Raw genomic sequence first — 14,501 nt, 5'->3', positions numbered from 1 at the left:
CAGGACACCCCATCATAGCAGACAGGGAGGAGTCAGGACACCCCATCATATCAGACAGGGGGGAGTCAGGACACCCCATCATATCAGACAGGGGGAGTCAGGACACCCCATCATATCAGACAGGGAGGAGTCAGGACACCCCATCATATCAGCCAGGGGGGAGTAAGGACACCCCATCATATCATACAGGGGAGAGTCAGGACACCCCATCATATCAGCCAGGGGGGAGTCAGGACACCCCATCATATCAGCCAGGGGGGAGTCAGGACACCCCATCATATCAGACAGGGGGGAATCAGGACACCCCATCATATCAGACATGGGGGAGTCAGGACACCCCATCATATCAGACAGGGGGGAGTCAGGACACCCCATCATATCAGCCAGGGGGGAGTCAGGACACCCCATCATATCAGATAGGGGGGAATCAGGACACCCCATCATATCAGCCAGGGGGGAGTCAGGACACCCCATCATATCAGCCAGGGGGGAGTCAGGACACCCCATCATATCAGCCAGGGGGGAGTCAGGACACCCCATCATATCAGCCAGGGAGGAGTCAGGACACCCCAACATATCAGAAAGGGGGGAGTCAGGACACCCCATCATATCATACAGGGGGGAGTCAGGACACCTATCATATCATACAGGGGGGAGTCAGGACACCCATCATATCAGACAGGGGGGAGTCAGGACTCCCCATCATATCAGACAGGGGGGAATCAGGACACCCCATCATATCAGACATGGGGGAGTCAGGACACCCCATCATATCAGACAGGGGGGAGTCAGGACACCCCATCATATCAGACAGGGGGGAGTCAGGACTCCCCATCATATCAGCCAGGGGGGAATCAGGACACCCCATCATATCAGACATGGGGGAGTCAGGACACCCCATCATATCAGCCAGGGGGGAGTCAGGACACCCCATCATATCAGCCAGGGGGGAGTCAGGACACCCCATCATTTCAGACAGGGGGGAATCAGGACACCCCATCATATCAGACAGGGGGAGTCAGGACACCCCATCATATCATACAGGGGAGAGTCAGGACACCCCATCATATCAGCCAGGGGGGAGTCAGGACACCCCATCATATCAGCCAGGGGGAGTCAGGACACCCTATCATATCAGACAGGGGGGAATCAGGACACCCCATCATATCAGACAGGGGGAGTCAGGACACCCCATCATATCATACAGGGGGGAGTCAGGACACCCCATCATATCAGCCAGGGGGGAGTCAGGACACCCCATCATATCAGACAGGGAGGAGTCAGGACACTCCATCATATCAGACAGGGGGGAGTCAGAACACCCCATCATATCAGACAGGGGGGAGTCAGAACACCCCATCATATCAGCCAGGGGGGAGTCAGGACACCCCATCATATCAGCCAGGGGGGAGTTAGGACACCCCATCATATCAGACAGGGAGGAGTCAGGACACCCCATCATATCAGACAGGGGGGAGTCAGAACACCCCATCATATCAGACAGGGGGGAGTCAGAACACCCCATCATATCAGCCAGGGGGGAGTCAGGACACCCCATCATATCAGCCAGGGGGAGTCAGGACACCCCATCATATCAGACAGGGAGGAGTCAGGACACCCCATCATATCAGACAGGGGGGAGTCAGGACACCCCATCATATCAGCCAGGGGGAGTCAGGACACCCCATCATATCAGACAGGGGGGAGTCAGGACACCCCATCATATCAGACAGGGGGGAGTCAGGACACCCCATCATATCAGACAGGGGGGAGTCAGGACACCCCATCATATCAGCCAGGGGGGAGTCAGGACACCCCATCATATTATACAGGGGGGAGTCAGGACACCTCATCATATCAGACAGGGGGGAGTCAGGACACCTCATCATATCAGCCAGGGGGGAGTCAGTACACCCCATCATATCAGACAGGGGGGAGTCAGGACACCCCATCATATCAGCCAGGGAGGAGTCAGGACACCCCATCATATCAGACAGGGGGGAGTCAGGACATCCCATCATATCATACAGGGGGGAGTCAGGACACCCCATCATATCAGCCAGGGGGGAGTCAGGACACCCCATCATATCAGACAGGGGGGAGTCAGTACACCCCATCATATCAGCCAGGGGGGAGTCAGGACACCCCATCATATCAGCCAGGGGGGAGTCAGGACACCCCATCATATCAGACAGGGGGGAATCAGGACACCCCATCATATCAGCCAGGGGGGAGTCAGGACACCCCATCATATCAGCCAGGGGGGAGTGAGGACACCCCATCATATCAGACAGGGGGGTGTCAGTACACCGCATCATATCAGACAGGGGGGAGTCAGGACACTCCATCATATCAGCCAGGGGGGTGTCAGGACACCCCATCATATCAGACAGGGAAGAGTCAGGACATCCCATCATATCAGAAAGGGGGGAGTCAGGACACCCCATCATATCAGACAGGGGAGAGTCAGGACATCCCATCATATCAGAAAGGGGGGAGTCAGGACACCCCATCATATCAGACAGGGGGGAGTCAGGACACCCCATCATATCAGCCAGGGGGGAGTCAGGACACCCCATCATATCAGCCAGGGGGGAGTCAGGACACCCCATCATAGCAGACAGGGAGGAGTCAGGACACCCGATCATATCAGACAGGGAGGAGTCAAGACACCCCATCATATCAGACAGGGGGGAGTCAGGACACCCCATCATATCAGCCAGGGGGGAGTCAGGACACCCCATCATATTATACAGGGGGGAGTCAGGACACCTCATCATATCAGCCAGGGGGGAGTCAGTACACCCCATCATATCAGACAGGGGGGAGTCAGGACACCCCATCATATCAGCCAGGGAGGAGTCAGGACACCCCATCATATCAGCCAGGGGGGAGTCAGGACACCCCATCATATCAGACAGGGGGGAGTCAGGACACCTCATCATATCAGACAGGGGGGAGTCAGGACATCCCATCATATCATACAGGGGGGAGTCAGGACACCCCATCATATCAGCCAGGGGGGAGTCAGGACACCCCATCATATCAGCCAGGGGGGAGTCAGGACACCCCATCATAGCAGACAGGGAGGAGTCAGGACACCCCATCATATCAGACAGGGGGGAGTCAGGACACCCCATCATATCAGACAGGGGGAGTCAGGACACCCCATCATATCAGACAGGGAGGAGTCAGGACACCCCATCATATCAGCCAGGGGGGAGTCAGGACACCCCATCATATCATACAGGGGAGAGTCAGGACACCCCATCATATCAGCCAGGGGGGAGTCAGGACACCCCATCATATCAGCCAGGGGGGAGTCAGGACACCCCATCATATCAGACAGGGGGAGTCAGGACACCCCATCATATCATACAGGGGAGAGTCAGGACACCCCATCATATCAGCCAGGGGGGAGTCAGGACACCCCATCATATCAGCCAGGGGGGAGTCAGGACACCCCATCATATCAGACAGGGGGGAATCAGGACACCCCATCATATCAGACATGGGGGAGTCAGGACACCCCATCATATCAGACAGGGGGGAGTCAGGACACCCCATCATATCAGACAGGGGGGAATCAGGACACCCCATCATATCAGACAGGGGGAGTCAGGACACCCCATCATATCATACAGGGGAGAGTCAGGACACCCCATCATATCAGCCAGGGGGGAGTCAGGACACCCCATCATATCAGCCAGGGGGGAGTCAGGACACCCCATCATATCAGACAGGGGGGAATCAGGACACCCCATCATATCAGACAGGGGGAGTCAGGACACCCCATCATATCATACAGGGGGGAGTCAGGACACCCCATCATATCAGCCAGGGGGGAGTCAGGACACCCCATCATATCAGACAGGGAGGAGTCAGGACACCCCATCATATCAGACAGGGGGGAGTCAGAACACCCCATCATATCAGACAGGGGGGAGTCAGAACACCCCATCATATCAGCCAGGGGGGAGTCAGGACACCCCATCATATCAGCCAGGGGGGAGTCAGGACACCCCATCATATCAGACAGGGAGGAGTCAGGACACCCCATCATATCAGACAGGGGGGAGTCAGAACACCCCATCATATCAGACAGGGGGGAGTCAGAACACCCCATCATATCAGACAGGGGGGAGTCAGAACACCCCATCATATCAGACAGGGGGGAGTCAGGACACCCCATCATATCAGCCAGGGGGGAGTCAGGACACCCCATCATATTATACAGGGGGGAGTCAGGACACCTCATCATATCAGACAGGGGGGAGTCAGGACACCTCATCATATCAGCCAGGGGGGAGTCAGTACACCCCATCATATCAGACAGGGGGGAGTCAGGACACCCCATCATATCAGCCAGGGAGGAGTCAGGACACCCCATCATATCAGACAGGGGGGAGTCAGGACATCCCATCATATCATACAGGGGGGAGTCAGGACACCCCATCATATCAGCCAGGGGGGAGTCAGGACACCCCATCATATCAGACAGGGGGGAGTCAGTACACCCCATCATATCAGCCAGGGGGGAGTCAGGACACCCCATCATATCAGCCAGGGGGGAGTCAGGACACCCCATCATATCAGACAGGGGGGAATCAGGACACCCCATCATATCAGCCAGGGGGGAGTCAGGACACCCCATCATATCAGCCAGGGGGGAGTGAGGACACCCCATCATATCAGACAGGGGGGTGTCAGTACACCGCATCATATCAGACAGGGGGGAGTCAGGACACTCCATCATATCAGCCAGGGGGTGTCAGGACACCCCATCATATCAGACAGGGAAGAGTCAGGACATCCCATCATATCAGAAAGGGGGGAGTCAGGACACCCCATCATATCAGACAGGGGAGAGTCAGGACATCCCATCATATCAGAAAGGGGGGAGTCAGGACACCCCATCATATCAGACAGGGGGGAGTCAGGACACCCCATCATATCAGCCAGGGGGGAGTCAGGACACCCCATCATATCAGCCAGGGGGGAGTCAGGACACCCCATCATAGCAGACAGGGAGGAGTCAGGACACCCGATCATATCAGACAGGGAGGAGTCAAGACACCCCATCATATCAGACAGGGGGGAGTCAGGACACCCCATCATATCAGCCAGGGGGGAGTCAGGACACCCCATCATATTATACAGGGGGGAGTCAGGACACCTCATCATATCAGCCAGGGGGGAGTCAGTACACCCCATCATATCAGACAGGGGGGAGTCAGGACACCCCATCATATCAGCCAGGGAGGAGTCAGGACACCCCATCATATCAGCCAGGGGGGAGTCAGGACACCCCATCATATCAGACAGGGGGGAGTCAGGACACCTCATCATATCAGACAGGGGGGAGTCAGGACATCCCATCATATCATACAGGGGGGAGTCAGGACACCCCATCATATCAGCCAGGGGGGAGTCAGGACACCCCATCATATCAGCCAGGGGGGAGTCAGGACACCCCATCATAGCAGACAGGGAGGAGTCAGGACACCCCATCATATCAGACAGGGGGGAGTCAGGACACCCCATCATATCAGACAGGGGGAGTCAGGACACCCCATCATATCAGACAGGGAGGAGTCAGGACACCCCATCATATCAGCCAGGGGGGAGTCAGGACACCCCATCATATCATACAGGGGAGAGTCAGGACACCCCATCATATCAGCCAGGGGGGAGTCAGGACACCCCATCATATCAGCCAGGGGGGAGTCAGGACACCCCATCATATCAGACAGGGGGAGTCAGGACACCCCATCATATCATACAGGGGAGAGTCAGGACACCCCATCATATCAGCCAGGGGGGAGTCAGGACACCCCATCATATCAGCCAGGGGGGAGTCAGGACACCCCATCATATCAGACAGGGGGGAATCAGGACACCCCATCATATCAGACATGGGGGAGTCAGGACACCCCATCATATCAGACAGGGGGGAGTCAGGACACCCCATCATATCAGACAGGGGGGAATCAGGACACCCCATCATATCAGACAGGGGGAGTCAGGACACCCCATCATATCATACAGGGGAGAGTCAGGACACCCGATCATATCAGCCAGGGGGGAGTCAGGACACCCCATCATATCAGCCAGGGGGGAGTCAGGACACCCCATCATATCAGACAGGGGGGAATCAGGACACCCCATCATATCAGACAGGGGGAGTCAGGACACCCCATCATATCATACAGGGGGGAGTCAGGACACCCCATCATATCAGCCAGGGGGGAGTCAGGACACCCCATCATATCAGACAGGGAGGAGTCAGGACACCCCATCATATCAGACAGGGGGGAGTCAGAACACCCCATCATATCAGACAGGGGGGAGTCAGAACACCCCATCATATCAGCCAGGGGGGAGTCAGGACACCCCATCATATCAGCCAGGGGGGAGTCAGGACACCCCATCATATCAGACAGGGAGGAGTCAGGACACCCCATCATATCAGACAGGGGGGAGTCAGAACACCCCATCATATCAGACAGGGGGGAGTCAGAACACCCCATCATATCAGACAGGGGGGAGTCAGGACACCCCATCATATCAGCCAGGGGGGAGTCAGGACACCCCATCATATCAGACAGGGAGGAGTCAGGACACCCCATCATATCAGACAGGGGGGAGTCAGAACACCCCATCATATCAGACAGGGGGGAGTCAGAACACCCCATCATATCATTCAGGGGGGAGTCAGGACACCCCATCATATCAGACAGGGGGGAGTCAGGACACCCCATCATATCAGCCAGGGGGGAGTCAGGACACCCCATCATATCAGCCAGGGGGAGGCTTTTTTGTGGAGAAAAGACTCCCAGTTCTGTTAAAACTGGACAAATCCTCTCAGTACAGAACTGTCGGCAGCCTCTGCACATCCTCCACCCCTTGGGCCACACAGTGTTGTCATGGGGCCCCACGTACAGCAAGTTCCTAGGAACTGATGGAGACTTAGAGAACATTGTGGACTCCTCAGGATCTCGGAGGTTCCTTAGATAAGAAGGTCCCATCCAGATGTAGGTGATGATGGGGAGACACTGGAGGGGACCCCGCGGGGGGACACAGCCCCATTCTGTGCAGACGTGTTAGTGCCCCCCTTTATGAGACATTGATGTCATGGCGGAGCGCGGCCGGGAAGGTGTGCGGCAGGATTTATTGGCGCAGGATTCAATCAGCTCCTTAATAAAACACCTTCATGTTCCACGTTTATTGTGCAGTTGGAATTAAGCTGAAATATATGAGAAATGGATAATGAATCCCGAGGGAGGGGGGGTGCATGATATTTACATGGGAGACCCCCGGCCCCTCATAACTGCAGCCCAAAGAAAACACTTACTTCATGGAGTGGAGGATGTGAGGGGCTCTGTGCCGGCTCCGCGGACCATGAGAGGGGCAGACACCGGCCCTGCAGCCCAGACCAGCCTCATACATATATATATATATATAGGTATACAGAGGCACATATAGCCAGTGCATTATCAGTGGACCGAAATTAATAAATCTGTTTGGTTCTGGGTATTGAACCCGAACTCCCCACCAGTGGTCTGGGGTCCATATATCTTCTGGGGTCTGTATATATTCTGTGGTCTGTATATCTTATGTGGTCTGGGGTCTGTATATATTCTGTGGTCTGTATATCTTCTGTGGTCTGGGGTCTGTGGTCTGTATATCTTCTGTGGTCTGGGGTCTATATATCTTCTGTGGTCTGGGGTCTGTATATATTCTGTGGTCTGTATATCTTCTGTGGTCTGGGGTTTGTATATCTTCTGCGGTCTGGGGTTTGTATATCTTCTGCGGTCTGGGGTCTGTATACCTTCTGTGGTCTGGGGTCTGTATATATTCTGTGGTCTGTATATCTTCTGTGGTCTGGGGTCTGTATACCTTCTGTGGTCTGGGGTCTGTATATATTCTGTGGTCTGGGGTCTATATATCTTCTGTGGTCTGGGGTCTATATATCTTCTGTGGTCTAGGGTCTGTATATCTTCTGTGGTCTGGGGTCTGTATATATTCTGTGGTCTGTATATCTTCCGTGGTCTGGGGTCTGTATATCTACTGTGGTCTGTATATCTTCTGTGGTCTGGGGTCTGTAAATATTCTGTGGTCTGGGGTCTGTATATATTCTGTGGTCTGGGGTCTGTATATCTTCTGTGGTCTGGGGTCTGTATATGTTCTGTGGTCTGGGGTCTGTATATCTTCTGTGGTCTGTATATGTTCTGTGGTCTGGGGTCTGTATATGTTCTGTGGTCTGGGGTCTGTATATCTTCTGTGGTCTGGGGTCTGTATATCTTCTGTGGTCTGGGGTCTGTATATCTTCTGTGGTCTGTATATCTTCTGTGGTCTCTGGTCTGTATATCTTTTGTGGTCTGGGGATTGCATATCTTCTGCGGTCTGGGGTCTGTATATCTTCTGCGGTCTGTATATCTTCTGTGGTCTGGGGTCTGTATATATTCTGCGGTCTGGGGTCTGTATATCTTCTGGGGTCTGTATATCTTCTGCGGTCTGGGGTCTGTATATCTTCTGTGGTCTGTATATCTTCTGTGGTCTGGGGTTTGTATATCTTCTGCGGTCTGGGGTTTGTATATCTTCTGCGGTCTGGGGTCTGTATATCTTCTGCGGTCTGGGGTCTGTATATCTTCTGTGGTCTGTATATCTTCTGTGGTCTGGCGTCTGTATATCTTCTGTGGTCTGTATATATTCTGTGGTCTGTATATCTTCTGGGGTCTGGGGTCTGTATATCTTCTGTGGTCTGTATATCTTCTGTGGTCTGGGGTCTGTATATATTCTGTGGTCTGGGGTCTGTATATCTTCTGTGGTCTAGGGTCTGTATATCTTCTGTGGTCTGTATATCTTCTGTGGTCTGGGGTCTGTATATATTCTGTGGTCTGTATATCTTCTGTGGTCTGTGGTCTCTATATCTTCTGCGGTCTGTATATATTCTGTAGTCTGGGGTTTGTATATCTTCTGTGGTGTGGGGTCTGTATATCTTCTGTTGTCTGGGGTCTGTATATATTCTGTGGTCTGTATATCTTCTGTGGTCTGAGGTCTTTATATCTTCTGTGGTCTGGGGTCTGTATATCTTCTGTGTTCTGGGGTCTGTATATCTTCTGTGGTCTGGGGTCTGTATATCTTCTGTGGTCTGTATATCTTCTGTGTTCTGGGGTCTGTATATCTTCTGTGGTCTGGGGTCTGTATATCTTCTGTGGTCTGTATATCTTCTGTGGTCTGGGGTCTGTATATATTCTGTGGTCTGTATATCTTCTGTGGTCTGTATATCTTCTGTGGTCTGTGGTCTCTATATCTTCTGCGGTCTGTATATATTCTGTGGTCTGGGGTCTGTATATCTTCTGTGGTCTGAGGTCTTTATATCTTCTGTGGTCTGGGGTCTGTATATCTTCTGTGGTCTGTATATCTTCTGTGGTCTGTATATCTTTTGTGGTCTGGGGTCTGTATATATTCTGTGGTCTGTATATCTTCTGTGGTCTGTATATCTTCTGTGGTCTGGGGTCTGCATATCTTCTGTGGTCTGGGGTCTGTATATCTTCTGTGGTCTGGGGTCTGTATTTCTCTGTGGTCTGGGGTCTGTATATCTTCTGTGGTCTGGGGTCTGTATATCTTCTGTGGTCTGGGGTCTGTATTTCTCTGTGGTCTGGGGTCTGTATATCTTCTGTGGTCTGGGGTCTGTATATCTTCTGTGGTCTGGGGTCTGTATATCTTCTGGGGTCTGTATATCTTCTGTGGTCTGGGGTCTGTATATATTCTGTGGTCTGTATATCTTCTGTGGTCTGTATATCTTCTGCGGTCTGTATATATTCTGTGGTCTGGGGTCTGTATATCTTCTGTGGTCTGTTGTCTGTATATCTTCTGTGGTCTGGGGTCTGTATATCTTCTGTGGTCTGTAAATCTTCTGTTGTCTGGGGTCTGTATATATTCTGTGGTCTGGGGTCTGTATATCTTCTGTGGTGTGGGGTCTGTATATCTTCTGTGGTCTGTTGTCTGTATATTTTCTGTGGTCTGGGGTCTGTATATATTCTGTGGTCTGTGGTCTGTATATCTTCCGTGGTCTGGGGTCTGTATATCTTCTGTGGTCTGTATATCTTCTGTTGTCTGGGGTCTGTACATCTTCTGTGGTGTGGGGTCTGTATGTCTTCTGTTGTCTGGGGTCTTTATATCTTCTGTGGTCTGGGGGTCTGTATATCTTCTGTGTTCTGGGGTCTGTATATCTTCTGTGGTCTGAGGTCTTTATATCTTCTGTGGTCTGGGGTCTGTATATCTTCTGTGTTCTGGGGTCTGTATATCTTCTGTGGTCTGGGGTCTGTATATCTTCTGTGGTCTGTATATCTTCTGTGGTCTGGGGTCTGTATATATTCTGTGGTCTGTATATCTTCTGTGGTCTGTATATCTTCTGTGGTCTGTGGTCTCTATATCTTCTGCAGTCTGTATATATTCTGTAGTCTGGGGTTTGTATATCTTCTGTGGTGTGGGGTCTGTATATCTTCTGTGGTGTGGGGTCTGTATATATTCTGTGGTCTGTATATCTTCTGTGGTCTGAGGTCTTTATATCTTCTGTGGTCTGGGGTCTGTATATCTTCTGTGTTCTGGGGTCTGTATATCTTCTGTGGTCTGGGGTCTGTATATCTTCTGTGGTCTGTATATCTTCTGTGTTCTGGGGTCTGTATATCTTCTGTGGTCTGGGGTCTGTATATCTTCTGTGGTCTGTATATCTTCTGTGGTCTGGGGTCTGTATATATTCTGTGGTCTGTATATCTTCTGTGGTCTGCATATCTTCTGTGGTCTGTGGTCTCTATATCTTCTGCGGTCTGTATATATTCTGTGGTCTGGGGTCTGTATATCTTCTGTGGTCTGAGGTCTTTATATCTTCTGTGGTCTGGGGTCTGTATATCTTCTGTGGTCTGTATATCTTCTGTGGTCTGTATATCTTCTGTGGTCTGGGGTCTGTATATATTCTGTGGTCTGTATATCTTCTGTGGTCTGGGGTCTGCATATCTTCTGTGGTCTGGGGTCTGTATATCTTCTGTGGTCTGGGGTCTGTATTTCTCTGTGGTCTGGGGTCTGTATATCATCTGTGGTCTGGGGTCTGTATATCTTCTGTGGTCTGGGGTCTGTATTTCTCTGTGGTCTGGGGTCTGTATATCTTCTGTGGTCTGGGGTCTGTATATCTTCTGTGGTCTGGGGTCTGTATATCTTCTGGGGTCTGTATATCTTCTGTGGTCTGGGGTCTGTATATATTCTGTGGTCTGTATATCTTCTGTGGTCTGTATATCTTCTGTGGTCTGGGGTCTGTATATCTTCTGCGGTCTGTATATATTCTGTGGTCTGGGGTCTGTATATCTTCTGTGGTCTGTTGTCTGTATATCTTCTGTGGTCTGTGGTCTGTAAATCTTCTGTTGTCTGGGGTCTGTATATCTTCTGTGGTGTGGGGTCTGTATATCTTCCGTGGTCTGGGGTCTGTATATCTTCTGTGGTCTGTATATCTTCTGTGGTCTGTGGTCTCTATATCTTCTGCAGTCTGTATATCTTCTGTGGTCTGTTGTCTGTATATTTTCTGTGGTCTGGGGTCTGTATATATTCTGTGGTCTGTGGTCTGTATATCTTCCGTGGTCTGGGGTCTGTATATCTTCTGTGGTCTGTATATCTTCTGTTGTCTGGGGTCTGTACATCTTCTGTGGTGTGGGGTCTGTATATCTTCTGTTGTCTGGGGTCTTTATATCTTCTGTGGTCTGGGGTCTGTATATCTTCTGTGTTCTGGGGTCTGTATATCTTCTGTGGTCTGGGGTCTGTATATCTTCTGTGGTCTGTATATCTTCTGTGGTCTGGGGTCTGTATATATTCTGTGGTCTGTATATCTTCTGTGGTCTGTATATCTTCTGTGGTCTGTGGTCTCTATATCTTCTGCGGTCTGTATATATTCTGTAGTCTGGGGTTTGTATATCTTCTGTGGTGTGGGGTCTGTATATCTTCTGTTGTCTGGGGTCTGTATATATTCTGTGGTCTGTATATCTTCTGTGGTCTGAGGTCTTTATATCTTCTGTGGTCTGGGGTCTGTATATCTTCTGTGTTCTGGGGTCTGTATATCTTCTGTGGTCTGGGGTCTGTATATCTTCTGTGGTCTGTATATCTTCTGTGGTCTGGGGTCTGTATATATTCTGTGGTCTGTATATCTTCTGTGGTCTGTATATCTTCTGTGGTCTGGGGTCTGTATATCTTCTGTGGTCTGGGGTCTGTATATCTTCTGTGGTCTGTATATCTTCTGTGGTCTGGGGTCTGTATATCTTCTGTGGTCTGGGGTCTGTATATCTTCTGTGGTCTGGGGTCTGTATTTCTCTGTGGTCTGGGGTCTGTATATCTTCTGTGGTCTGGGGTCTGTATATCTTCTGGGGTCTGTATATCTTCTGTGGTCTGGGGTCTGTATATATTCTGTGGTCTGTATATCTTCCGTGGTCTGGGGTCTGTATATCTACTGTGGTCTGTATATCTTCTGTGGTCTGGGGTCTGTATATATTCTGTGGTCTGGGGTCTGTATATATTCTGTGGTCTGTATATCTTCTGTGGTCTGGGGTCTGTATATCTTCTGTGGTCTGGAGTCTGTATATATTCTGTGGTCTGTATATCTTCTGTGGTCTGTGGTCTGTATATCTTCTGTGGTCTGGGGTCTGTATATGTTCTGTGGTCTGGGGTCTGTATATCTTCTGTGGTCTGTATATGTTCTGTGGTCTGAGGTCTGTATATGTTCTGTGGTCTGGGGTCTGTATATGTTCTGTGGTCTGGGGTCTGTATATCTTCTGTGGTCTGTATATCTTCTGTGGTCTGGGGTCTGTATATATTCTGTGGTCTGTATATATTCTGTGGTCTGTGGTCTGTATATCTTCTGTGGTCTGTATATGTTCTGTGGTCTGGGGTCTGTATATGTTCTGTGGTCTGGGGTCTGTATATCTTCTGTGGTCTGGGGTCTGTATATCTTCTGTGGTCTGGGGTCTGTATATGTTCTGTGGTCTGGGGTCTGTATATCTTCTGTGGTCTGTATATGTTCTGTGGTCTGGGGTCTGTATATGTTCTGTGGTCTGGGGTCTGTATATCTTCTGTGGTCTGGGGTCTGTATATCTTCTGTGGTCTGTATATCTTCTGTGGTCTGGGGATTGCATATCTTCTGCGGTCTGTATATATTCTGTGGTCTGTGGTCTGTATATCTTCTGTGGTCTGTATATCTTCTGTGGTCTGGGGTTTGTATATCTTCTGCGGTCTGGGGTTTGTATATCTTCTGCGGTCTGGGGTCTGTATATCTTCTGCGGTCTGTATATATTCTGTAGTCTGGGGTTTGTATATCTTCTGTGGTCTGGGGTCTGTATATATTCTGTGGTCTGGGGTCTGTATATATTCTGTGGTCTGTATATCTTCTGGGGTCTGTATATCTTCTGCGGTCTGTATATATTCTGTAGTCTGGGGTTTGTATATCTTCTGTGGTCTGGGGTCTGTATATATTCTGTGGTCTGGGGTCTATATATCTTCTGTGGTCTGGGGTCTGTATATCTTCTGTGGTCTGTATATCTTCTGTGGTCTGTGGTCTCTATATCTTCTGCGGTCTGTATATATTCTGTAGTCTGGGGTTTGTATATCTTCTGTTGTCTGGGGTCTGTATATATTCTGTGGTCTGTATATCTTCTGTGGTCTGAGGTCTTTATATCTTCTGTGGTCTGGGGTCTGTATATCTTCTGTGTTCTGGGGTCTGTATATCTTCTGTGGTCTGGGGTCTGTATATCTTCTGTGGTCTGTATATCTTCTGTGTTCTGGGGTCTGTATATCTTCTGTGGTCTGGGGTCTGTATATATTCTGTGGTCTGGGGTCTGTATATCTTCTGTTGTCTGGGGTCGGTATATCTTCTGTGGTCTGGGGTCTGTATATATTCTGCGGTCTGGGGTCTGTATATCTTCTGTGGTCTGGGGTCTGTATATCTTCTGTAGTCTGGGGTTTGTATATCTTCTGTGGTGTGGGGTCTGTATATATTCTGTGGTCTGTATATCTTCTGTGGTCTGAGGTCTTTATATCTTCTGTGGTCTGGGGTCTGTATATCTTCTGTGTTCTGGGGTCTGTATATCTTCTGTGTTCTGGGGTCTGTATATCTTCTGTGGTCTGTATATCTTCTGTGGTCTGGGGTCTGTATATATTCTGTGGTCTGTATATCTTCTGTGGTCTGTATATCTTCTGTGGTCTGGGGTCTGTATATCTTCTGTGGTCTGGGGTCTGTATATCTTCTGGGGACTGTATATCTTCTGTGGTCTGTATATATTCTGTGGTCTGTATATCTTCTGTGGTTTGTATATCTTCTGTGGTCTGTATATCTTCTGTGGTCTGGGGTCTGTATATCTTCTGTGGTCTGTTGTCTGTATATCTTCTGTGGTCTGGGGTCTGTATATATTCTGTGGTCTGTATATCTTCTGTGGTCTGTAAATCTTCTGTTGTCTGGGGTC

This window comes from Engystomops pustulosus, chromosome 5 (assembly GCF_040894005.1).
Source record: "Engystomops pustulosus chromosome 5, aEngPut4.maternal, whole genome shotgun sequence".
In the NCBI taxonomy this organism is placed as follows: domain Eukaryota; kingdom Metazoa; phylum Chordata; class Amphibia; order Anura; family Leptodactylidae; genus Engystomops; species Engystomops pustulosus.
This window is presented reverse-complemented; position numbering follows the sequence as displayed.